At 44.5% G+C, this 10814-nt stretch overlaps 2 non-coding genes across 2 annotated transcripts; both read left to right on the top strand.

Annotated features, from left to right (window-relative positions):
• The first annotated feature begins 302 nt into the window (after positions 1-302).
• Positions 303-409, top strand: LOC138568045 (U6 spliceosomal RNA). The gene has a single exon (XR_011302418.1). It is a non-coding gene; the product is annotated as a U6 spliceosomal RNA (small nuclear RNA).
• A 5359-nt stretch (positions 410-5768) lies between these two features.
• LOC138568044 (U6 spliceosomal RNA) lies at positions 5769-5875 on the top strand. The gene has a single exon (XR_011302417.1). It is a non-coding gene; the product is annotated as a U6 spliceosomal RNA (small nuclear RNA).
• The last annotated feature ends 4939 nt before the right edge of the window (positions 5876-10814 follow it).

Genomic DNA, 10814 nt, shown 5'->3' with positions numbered 1-10814 from the left:
GTTGTGATGCTCTCAGGCTTGCATCAGCCAGCCATTGTGATGGGGAGGGGGTGTCATTTTGCAAGCACCCTGGAGCATTAATCTTTATATCTTTAAATATAATTGGCATTAAACTAAAACCCTTTAGGACCAGATCAATACAGCAGCAAAGAATGCTTATTCATTGTTGTTTGCCTCTTCATTTCATATCACCCGATATCTAAATGGTGTTTGGACTTTCTGCCCTCTGACATAAGGACATTTGGTATGGCAAACCTTTGACCAGAGGTCCTAATCAATGGTTTGATTGACTCTCCCTTTGCGCTTGCTTCTGCAACACATGTACTAATATTGGAATGATAATGGGAAAATTAAATTGGCCCCTGCTCTAAAGGATGACACGCACATTCGTAAAGCATTCACTATTTTAGGCACATGTCTGGACAGAAACTTTCTTAATTTGCAAGTCTTTATTTTTTAATATATCTTTTTTTATTGAAGATTGACATTTTATGTTCATTCATATTACACGACAACACAATACATTTTGCGCCAAATTCAACACTAATGCCTCAGGAGCCTTTTACTTGTGAGTCCTCTTGACTGAATGAACAGCCCTGTCCCCTTCAGTTTCTTGACTTGTACTTTTAGAAGTGGCACGCTTCTTTTTTTTTTTTTTTTATCCCATTCTACCAAACTCAGTATTATCACTTTCCTCCTTGTTGTGCACTCCAGCGTAAACTGCTTTAAGGTGCTGTTTGCAAACATCGCTCTGAACCACAGCTTTACTTGCTTCAGGGCCTTAATCTTTAATTGGGGCTGAGCAGTGTACTCCGGATTTGGCTGCTTTTAGTTGGTTGATTTCTTTTTTGATTTCTGTAACTTTCAAAAAGTCCCATTGTGAAATACCATTGTGACAATGTGCTGCAGTGCATGAAAACCTAAAATTAATGGTAGGGAGAGGGAGGGGGGGTAGGGGGGAAGAGAGAGGGCGGGAGGGTGGGAAGGAGTGAGTGAGGGAGGGAGATAGGGAGGAGAGAGAGACAGAGAGAGAGAAAACAAAGAAAATATGGTATTTGGGGGCTATGTATTTGCATGGAAAAGATTTTGGCCTTTTAATCAAGTGGGAAGGGGCTCTGTGGTTGGTATCTCAGCCTGTTGATGCTTTGTTGAGTTGCTTGGAACATGCAAGGAAGGAGACCTGAAGCACTCCCGACCAGGTTGCATGTCTCCAAGTTACTGAAATCCCACAGACCTCCTCCCTGTGCCACAAAGTCCTGGGCACTGAGCTCTGCAGTTGTTGCCCACAGGTCGCCAAGTGTCCCAGATTTACTTTCTCAGAGTTGCTAGTTACTGCTACCCCACCTCGACCACTATATTTTCCCCAGATACTTGCTACTGTGGAGCAAGCAGGGCTAAGGAGAGGGAGAGGGGGTGTGCCTATGCAAATTATCTGCCAGTGTGCTTCCTGGGAGGTCATTCCATCTCACCAGCTGACACCTGGGCAGCGGCAGGTAATTTGGAGAACAGACATATCCGGACAGGCCACAGAGCAAAGGCTGGGCCGTTGATTGAGGATCCCTTTAGCCATGTCTCCCTAAGTTACTGAGGTCCAGAAAAATTCCACCCTCAGCTCTCATAGAGAGGTCCTTGGCCGATCGTGGCCGATCAGGGCTGTGAAGGGTCAGGGGGGACTGCACACTGCCTCACCTTTTCACTGCTTTCTGTAGCGGTAATGCTTTTGCAGAAGGGGCCTGTACAAGTGATTTTGTTCTGCGCTGTGCGAAAGTCACATTTATCCACTGACATTAACCAAATTACTTGCGCTGTTCAACGCACATACATGCATAGAAATCATGTTATGTTTTTTGGGGAAGGTCTAGAGGGTCCTGCTGATGATTTATTAAGCTGTCTGCTACTCTTGCTTTTACATAGTCTTCCCTGCCCAGGCATGTTTAAGGCATACTGTATGTCCCTCCATTACAATGAAAACTCTGTTGAAAGCACAGAGGTACATAGGAATGGATCTGTTAAGAAATGAAACAAAAAGTCTGGAAAAATGTCGAAACGGGTAGGATTTGGGCTTACAATTAACTGACTCACAGTCAGATGTGCTATCCCCTGACCCACTGATCCCCTTTCCTTTTGTGTAATCCTTTTGTTCTCAGTAGGGTTTTCCAAAGTGGCTTTCAAATAAAAGATCCTAGACCTGCATTTTGTGGCACACATGCCTCATATCCCGTTGCTCTTGATAAACTCACATCATCTCCCACCAATACAAGCTGTAAAAGATTTTCAGGGCTTAGCCAAGCAAACTAGACGCAGGTCGAAGGTTGAGCAATCCTTTAATCAGCAGCAAAGTTAACATTGAAATCAGCCTCAGAATCTCTTAAAGGATGGGCCAACATCTGTTGCTGGCAGCGTGCAAAGGGGCAGCCTGGGTGCTGACACCTTAAGCCATCTCCTGTTCTTGCCTTGTCCTTGATCCAGCCATGGGCCCACATACACTCAGAGGTACAGAGTGTTTCTCATGTCTATGGGTCTGCTGTGATGCTCTCACGCTTGCATCACCCAGCCATCGTGATGGGGAGGGGGTGTCGATTTGCAAGCACCCTTGAGCATGAATCTTTAAATATAATTGGCATTAAACCAAACCCTTTAGGACCAGATCAATAAAGCAGCAAAGAATGCTGATGTATTGCTGTTTGCCGCTTAATTCCATACCATCCGACATCTAAATGGTGTTTGGTCAAACGTTTGCCATATCAAATGTCCTTATGTCAAAGAGCAGAAAGTCCAGAGGTCCTAATCAATGGTTTGGTTGGCTCTCCCTTTGCGCTTGCCTTAAGGCGTCAGCACCAGAGGCTGTCCGATTGCGCCCTGCAAGCAACCAATGTTGGCCCATCCTTTAAGAGATTCTGAGGCTGATTTCAATGTTAATTTTGCTGCTGGTTTAAGGATTGCTCAACCTTCGGCCCACGTCTAATTTCCTTGGCTATGCCCTTGAAATATTTTACAGATTGTATTGGTGGGAGATGACGTGGGTTTATCAAGAGCAACGGGATATGAGGCATGTGGGCCATAAAAAACAGGTCTAGGATCTTTTGTATAAGAAAGTCTCTTTAAGTAGGGAACTTTGGACAACACTGCTGAGAGGAAAAGGATTACACAAAAGGCAAGGGGGTCAGTGGGTCAAGGGATAGCACATCTGACTGTGAGTCAGTTTATTGTAAGTCCAAATCCTACTTGTTTCAACATTTTTCCAGGCTTTTTGTTTCATTTCTTAACAGATCCATTCCTATGTGCCTCAGCAACCCATGTACTAATATTGGAATGAAAATGGGAAAATTGAATTTGACCCTGCTTCAAAGGATGACACGCACATTCGTAAAGCATTCACTATTTTTGGCACACGACAGGACAGAAACTTTCTTAATCTGCAAGTCTTTATTTTTGAATACATCTTTTTTAATGAAGATTGAAATTGTATGTTCATTCATTTTACACGACAACACAATACATTTTGCTCCAAATTCAACACTAATGACTCTGGAGCCTTTTACTTGTGAGTCCTATTGACTGAATGAACAGCCCCATCCCCTTCAATTTCTTGACTTGTACTTTTAGAAGTGGCACGCTGCTTTTGTTTTTTTATCCCATTCTACCAAACTCAGTATTAACACTTTCCCCCTTGTTGTGCACTCCAGCGTAAACTGCTTTAAGGTGCTATTTGCAAACATCGCTCTGAACTACAGCTTTACTTGCTTCTAGGCCTTAATCTTTAATTGGGGCTGAGCAGTGTACTCCGGATTTGGCTGCTTTTAGTTGGTTGATTTCTTTTTTGATTTCTGTAACTTTCAAACAGTCCCATTGTGAAATACCATTGTCACAATGTGATGCAGTGCAGGAACACTTAAAATTAATGGTAGGGAGAGGGAGAGGGAGCGGGGGTTGTGGGGGATGGGAAGGAGGGAGGGAGGGAGGAGAGAGAGACAGAGAGAGAGAAAACAATTAAAAGCCTAAAATCTTTGCCATGCAAACACATAGCCCCCGAATACCATATTTTCTTTATGTGGAAAGGGGCTCTGTGGCTGGTATGGCAGCCTGTTGATGCTTTGTTGAGTTGCTTGGAACGTGCATGGAAGGAGACCTGAAGCACTCCCGACCAGGTTGCATGCCTCCAAGTTACTGAAATCCCACAGACCTCCTCCCTGTGCCACAAAGTTCTGGGCGCTGAGCTCTGCAGTTGTTCCCCACAAGTTGCCAAGCACCCCAGATTTACTAGTTACTACTACCCCACCTCGACCACTATATTTTCCCCAGATACTTGCTACTGTGGAGTAAGCAGGGCTAAGAAAGAGGGAGAGGGGGTTTGCCTATGCAAATCATCTGCCAGTTTGCTTCCTGCGAGGTCATTCCATCTCACCAGCTGACACCTGGGCAGCGGCAGGTAATTTGGAGAACTGACATATATGGACAGGCCACAAAGCAAAGGCTGAGCCGTTGATTGAGGATCCCTTTTGCCATGTCTCCCTAAGTTACCGAGGACCAGAAAATTCCACCCTCAGCTCTCATAGAGAGGTCCTTGGCCGATCGTAGCCGATCAGAGGAGTGAAGTGTCGGAGGTGACTGTACACTGCCTCACCTGCCCTGCTTTCTACAGTGGTAATGCTTTTGCAGAAGGGGCCTGTACAAGAGATTTTGTTCTGCACTGTGGGAAAGTGACATTTATCCACTGACATTAACCAAACTACTTGCGCTGTTCAATGCACATGTATGCAGAGAAATCATTTTATGTTTTTTGGGGAAGGTCTAGAGGGTCCTGCTGGTGATTCTTTTAAGCTGTCTGCTACTCTTGCTTTTACATAGAGTCTTCCCTGCCCAGGAAGGTATACTGTATGTCCCTCCCTTACAATGAAAACTCTGTTCAAAGCACAGAGGTACATAGGAATGGATCTGTTAAGAAGTGAGACAAAAAGCCTGGAAAATTTCAAAGCAGGTAGCATTTGGACTTACAATAAACTGACTCACAGTCAAATGTGCTATCATTTGACCCACTGAACCCCTTACCTTTTGTGTCATACTTTTGCTCTCAGTGGGGTTGCCCAAAGTTCCCTTCTTAAAGCGGCTTTCTTTTAAAAAATCCTAGACCTGCTTTTTGTGGCACACATGCCTCATATCCCGTTGCAGTTGATAAAGTCACATCATCTCCCACCAGTACAAGCTGTACAAGATTTCCAGGGCTTATCCTTGCAATCTAGACGTGGGTCGAAGGTTGAGCAATCCTTAAATCAGCTGCAAAGTTAAAATTGAAATCAGCCTGAGAATCCTTTAAAGGATGGTCCAACATCTGTTGCTTACAGGGCTCAATCGGACAGCCTCTGGTGCTGACGCTTTAAGCCACCTCCTGTTCTTGCCTTGTCCTTGTTACAGCCATGGGCCCACATACACTCAGAGGTACAGAGTTTTTCTCATGTCTATGGGTCTGTTGTGATGCTCTCAGGCTTGCATCAGCCAGCCATTGTGATGGGGAGGGGGTGTCATTTTGCAAGCACCCTGGAGCATTAATCTTTATATCTTTAAATATAATTGGCATTAAACTAAAACCCTTTAGGACCAGATCAATACAGCAGCAAAGAATGCTTATTCATTGTTGTTTGCCTCTTCATTTCATATCACCCGATATCTAAATGGTGTTTGGACTTTCTGCCCTCTGACATAAGGACATTTGGTATGGCAAACCTTTGACCAGAGGTCCTAATCAATGGTTTGATTGACTCTCCCTTTGCGCTTGCTTCTGCAACACATGTACTAATATTGGAATGATAATGGGAAAATTAAATTGGCCCCTGCTCTAAAGGATGACACGCACATTCGTAAAGCATTCACTATTTTAGGCACATGTCTGGACAGAAACTTTCTTAATTTGCAAGTCTTTATTTTTTAATATATCTTTTTTTATTGAAGATTGACATTTTATGTTCATTCATATTACACGACAACACAATACATTTTGCGCCAAATTCAACACTAATGCCTCAGGAGCCTTTTACTTGTGAGTCCTCTTGACTGAATGAACAGCCCTGTCCCCTTCAGTTTCTTGACTTGTACTTTTAGAAGTGGCACGCTTCTTTTTTTTTTTTTTTTATCCCATTCTACCAAACTCAGTATTATCACTTTCCTCCTTGTTGTGCACTCCAGCGTAAACTGCTTTAAGGTGCTGTTTGCAAACATCGCTCTGAACCACAGCTTTACTTGCTTCAGGGCCTTAATCTTTAATTGGGGCTGAGCAGTGTACTCCGGATTTGGCTGCTTTTAGTTGGTTGATTTCTTTTTTGATTTCTGTAACTTTCAAAAAGTCCCATTGTGAAATATCATTGTGACAATGTGCTGCAGTGCATGAAAACCTAAAATTAATGGTAGGGAGAGGGAGGGGGGGTAGGGGGGAAGAGAGAGGGCGGGAGGGTGGGAAGGAGTGAGTGAGGGAGGGAGATAGGGAGGAGAGAGAGACAGAGAGAGAGAAAACAAAGAAAATATGGTATTTGGGGGCTATGTATTTGCATGGAAAAGATTTTGGCCTTTTAATCAAGTGGGAAGGGGCTCTGTGGTTGGTATCTCAGCCTGTTGATGCTTTGTTGAGTTGCTTGGAACATGCAAGGAAGGAGACCTGAAGCACTCCCGACCAGGTTGCATGTCTCCAAGTTACTGAAATCCCACAGACCTCCTCCCTGTGCCACAAAGTCCTGGGCACTGAGCTCTGCAGTTGTTGCCCACAGGTCGCCAAGTGTCCCAGATTTACTTTCTCAGAGTTGCTAGTTACTGCTACCCCACCTCGACCACTATATTTTCCCCAGATACTTGCTACTGTGGAGCAAGCAGGGCTAAGGAGAGGGAGAGGGGGTGTGCCTATGCAAATTATCTGCCAGTGTGCTTCCTGGGAGGTCATTCCATCTCACCAGCTGACACCTGGGCAGCGGCAGGTAATTTGGAGAACAGACATATCCGGACAGGCCACAGAGCAAAGGCTGGGCCGTTGATTGAGGATCCCTTTAGCCATGTCTCCCTAAGTTACTGAGGTCCAGAAAAATTCCACCCTCAGCTCTCATAGAGAGGTCCTTGGCCGATCGTGGCCGATCAGGGCTGTGAAGGGTCAGGGGGGACTGCACACTGCCTCACCTTTTCACTGCTTTCTGTAGCGGTAATGCTTTTGCAGAAGGGGCCTGTACAAGTGATTTTGTTCTGCGCTGTGCGAAAGTCACATTTATCCACTGACATTAACCAAATTACTTGCGCTGTTCAACGCACATACATGCATAGAAATCATGTTATGTTTTTTGGGGAAGGTCTAGAGGGTCCTGCTGATGATTTATTAAGCTGTCTGCTACTCTTGCTTTTACATAGTCTTCCCTGCCCAGGCATGTTTAAGGCATACTGTATGTCCCTCCATTACAATGAAAACTCTGTTGAAAGCACAGAGGTACATAGGAATGGATCTGTTAAGAAATGAAACAAAAAGTCTGGAAAAATGTCGAAACGGGTAGGATTTGGGCTTACAATTAACTGACTCACAGTCAGATGTGCTATCCCCTGACCCACTGATCCCCTTTCCTTTTGTGTAATCCTTTTGTTCTCAGTAGGGTTTTCCAAAGTGGCTTTCAAATAAAAGATCCTAGACCTGCATTTTGTGGCACACATGCCTCATATCCCGTTGCTCTTGATAAACTCACATCATCTCCCACCAATACAAGCTGTAAAAGATTTTCAGGGCTTAGCCAAGCAAACTAGACGCAGGTCGAAGGTTGAGCAATCCTTTAATCAGCAGCAAAGTTAACATTGAAATCAGCCTCAGAATCTCTTAAAGGATGGGCCAACATCTGTTGCTGGCAGCGTGCAAAGGGGCAGCCTGGGTGCTGACACCTTAAGCCATCTCCTGTTCTTGCCTTGTCCTTGATCCAGCCATGGGCCCACATACACTCAGAGGTACAGAGTGTTTCTCATGTCTATGGGTCTGCTGTGATGCTCTCACGCTTGCATCACCCAGCCATCGTGATGGGGAGGGGGTGTCGATTTGCAAGCACCCTTGAGCATGAATCTTTAAATATAATTGGCATTAAACCAAACCCTTTAGGACCAGATCAATAAAGCAGCAAAGAATGCTGATGTATTGCTGTTTGCCGCTTAATTCCATACCATCCGACATCTAAATGGTGTTTGGTCAAACGTTTGCCATATCAAATGTCCTTATGTCAAAGAGCAGAAAGTCCAGAGGTCCTAATCAATGGTTTGGTTGGCTCTCCCTTTGCGCTTGCCTTAAGGCGTCAGCACCAGAGGCTGTCCGATTGCGCCCTGCAAGCAACCAATGTTGGCCCATCCTTTAAGAGATTCTGAGGCTGATTTCAATGTTAATTTTGCTGCTGGTTTAAGGATTGCTCAACCTTCGGCCCACGTCTAATTTCCTTGGCTATGCCCTTGAAATATTTTACAGATTGTATTGGTGGGAGATGACGTGGGTTTATCAAGAGCAACGGGATATGAGGCATGTGGGCCATAAAAAACAGGTCTAGGATCTTTTGTATAAGAAAGTCTCTTTAAGTAGGGAACTTTGGACAACACTGCTGAGAGGAAAAGGATTACACAAAAGGCAAGGGGGTCAGTGGGTCAAGGGATAGCACATCTGACTGTGAGTCAGTTTATTGTAAGTCCAAATCCTACTTGTTTCAACATTTTTCCAGGCTTTTTGTTTCATTTCTTAACAGATCCATTCCTATGTGCCTCAGCAACCCATGTACTAATATTGGAATGAAAATGGGAAAATTGAATTTGACCCTGCTTCAAAGGATGACACGCACATTCGTAAAGCATTCACTATTTTTGGCACACGACAGGACAGAAACTTTCTTAATCTGCAAGTCTTTATTTTTGAATACATCTTTTTTAATGAAGATTGAAATTGTATGTTCATTCATTTTACACGACAACACAATACATTTTGCTCCAAATTCAACACTAATGACTCTGGAGCCTTTTACTTGTGAGTCCTATTGACTGAATGAACAGCCCCATCCCCTTCAATTTCTTGACTTGTACTTTTAGAAGTGGCACGCTGCTTTTGTTTTTTTATCCCATTCTACCAAACTCAGTATTAACACTTTCCCCCTTGTTGTGCACTCCAGCGTAAACTGCTTTAAGGTGCTATTTGCAAACATCGCTCTGAACTACAGCTTTACTTGCTTCTAGGCCTTAATCTTTAATTGGGGCTGAGCAGTGTACTCCGGATTTGGCTGCTTTTAGTTGGTTGATTTCTTTTTTGATTTCTGTAACTTTCAAACAGTCCCATTGTGAAATACCATTGTCACAATGTGATGCAGTGCAGGAAAACTTAAAATTAATGGTAGGGAGAGGGAGAGGGAGCGGGGGTTGTGGGGGATGGGAAGGAGGGAGGGAGGGAGGAGAGAGAGACAGAGAGAGAGAAAACAATTAAAAGCCTAAAATCTTTGCCATGCAAACACATAGCCCCCGAATACCATATTTTCTTTATGTGGAAAGGGGCTCTGTGGCTGGTATGGCAGCCTGTTGATGCTTTGTTGAGTTGCTTGGAACGTGCATGGAAGGAGACCTGAAGCACTCCCGACCAGGTTGCATGCCTCCAAGTTACTGAAATCCCACAGACCTCCTCCCTGTGCCACACAGTTCTGGGCGCTGAGCTCTGCAGTTGTTCCCCACAAGTTGCCAAGCACCCCAGATTTACTAGTTACTACTACCCCACCTCGACCACTATATTTTCCCCAGATACTTGCTACTGTGGAGTAAGCAGGGCTAAGAAAGAGGGAGAGGGGGTTTGCCTATGCAAATCATCTGCCAGTTTGCTTCCTGCGAGGTCATTCCATCTCACCAGCTGACACCTGGGCAGCGGCAGGTAATTTGGAGAACTGACATATATGGACAGGCCACAAAGCAAAGGCTGAGCCGTTGATTGAGGATCCCTTTTGCCATGTCTCCCTAAGTTACCGAGGACCAGAAAATTCCACCCTCAGCTCTCATAGAGAGGTCCTTGGCCGATCGTAGCCGATCAGAGGAGTGAAGTGTCGGAGGTGACTGTACACTGCCTCACCTGCCCTGCTTTCTACAGTGGTAATGCTTTTGCAGAAGGGGCCTGTACAAGAGATTTTGTTCTGCACTGTGGGAAAGTGACATTTATCCACTGACATTAACCAAACTACTTGCGCTGTTCAATGCACATGTATGCAGAGAAATCATTTTATGTTTTTTGGGGAAGGTCTAGAGGGTCCTGCTGGTGATTCTTTTAAGCTGTCTGCTACTCTTGCTTTTACATAGAGTCTTCCCTGCCCAGGAAGGTATACTGTATGTCCCTCCCTTACAATGAAAACTCTGTTCAAAGCACAGAGGTACATAGGAATGGATCTGTTAAGAAATGAGACAAAAAGCCTGGAAAATTTCAAAGCAGGTAGCATTTGGACTTACAATAAACTGACTCACAGTCAAATGTGCTATCATTTGACCCACTGAACCCCTTACCTTTTGTGTCATACTTTTGCTCTCAGTGGGGTTGCCCAAAGTTCCCTTCTTAAAGCGGCTTTCTTTTAAAAAATCCTAGACCTGCTTTTTGTGGCACACATGCCTCATATCCCGTTGCAGTTGATAAAGTCACATCATCTCCCACCAGTACAAGCTGTACAAGATTTCCAGGGCTTATCCTTGCAATCTAGACGTGGGTCGAAGGTTGAGCAATCCTTAAATCAGCTGCAAAGTTAAAATTGAAATCAGCCTGAGAATCCTTTAAAGGATGGTCCAACATCTGTTGCTTACAGGGCTCA

This window comes from Ambystoma mexicanum, chromosome 2p (assembly GCF_040938575.1).
Source record: "Ambystoma mexicanum isolate Mex_15411 chromosome 2p, UKY_AmexF1_1, whole genome shotgun sequence".
NCBI classification, from domain to species: Eukaryota; Metazoa; Chordata; class Amphibia; order Caudata; family Ambystomatidae; genus Ambystoma; species Ambystoma mexicanum.
The sequence above is the reverse complement of the archived record's forward strand: the minus strand, read 5'-3'. Positions and strand labels throughout refer to the sequence as shown.